The sequence below is a fragment of the Cyprinodon variegatus genome, unplaced genomic scaffold (genome assembly GCF_000732505.1).
Source record: "Cyprinodon variegatus isolate N-32 unplaced genomic scaffold, C_variegatus-1.0 Scaffold665, whole genome shotgun sequence".
NCBI lineage: Eukaryota > Metazoa > Chordata > Actinopteri > Cyprinodontiformes > Cyprinodontidae > Cyprinodon > Cyprinodon variegatus.
This window is the reverse complement of record NW_015151118.1, coordinates 114286-114942: the sequence shown is the minus strand read 5'-3', so window position 1 is coordinate 114942 and position 657 is coordinate 114286.

The window sequence follows — 657 nt, the reverse complement described above, 5'->3', positions numbered from 1 at the left end:
TACTGTGCAGAGTCATCCAAAAACAAAACATGGAGGAGAAAATATTGCAATGCATCGCAATAATTCAAGTATCGTGATGCATCGTGATAGAATCGCATTGTGGCTTGTGAATCGTGATTTGAATTTAATCGTGACTTCTTTGGCAATACCCACCCCTACTCTGTACGGGACCCGGTGGGGTTAAGGCTAGAAAAGTCCTGCTGCCCCTTAAATATGGCGGCTTATTGCAGAAAAACGGTGGAAACCTTTTCCGTCCGAGGTGAGAGCGTGGTGACAGCCGTGAGTTTGGAAACATTGGTCTGGATCGGCCCGTTTCCACTAACAGGTCCCAAACCCGGATATTAGATGCTCAGCGGGGAGAAGCTCGCTCTGGGACCAGAGGTCGGCTCACTGGAATAAACAGAGCAGTAAAAGGTCCGACCTTCAAACATCAAACATCCTCCTAACGAGCGTAGCTGCTGCCGTTAGCTCTGGTGCTTTCTGCGGCGCGGGGAATCTTCATCCTGCGGCAGCTCAGGGATCTGCTCAGAGTGAGGTCACCCAGCCGCACCCTCTGCAGGGTCTGCAGCGGTGACACTGATCCCCGGGTCCAGCTGCAGCTTTGGAGCAGAGCGCAGTCAGGGAGAATCAATGATTACATTTAGTCTGGGACTAATC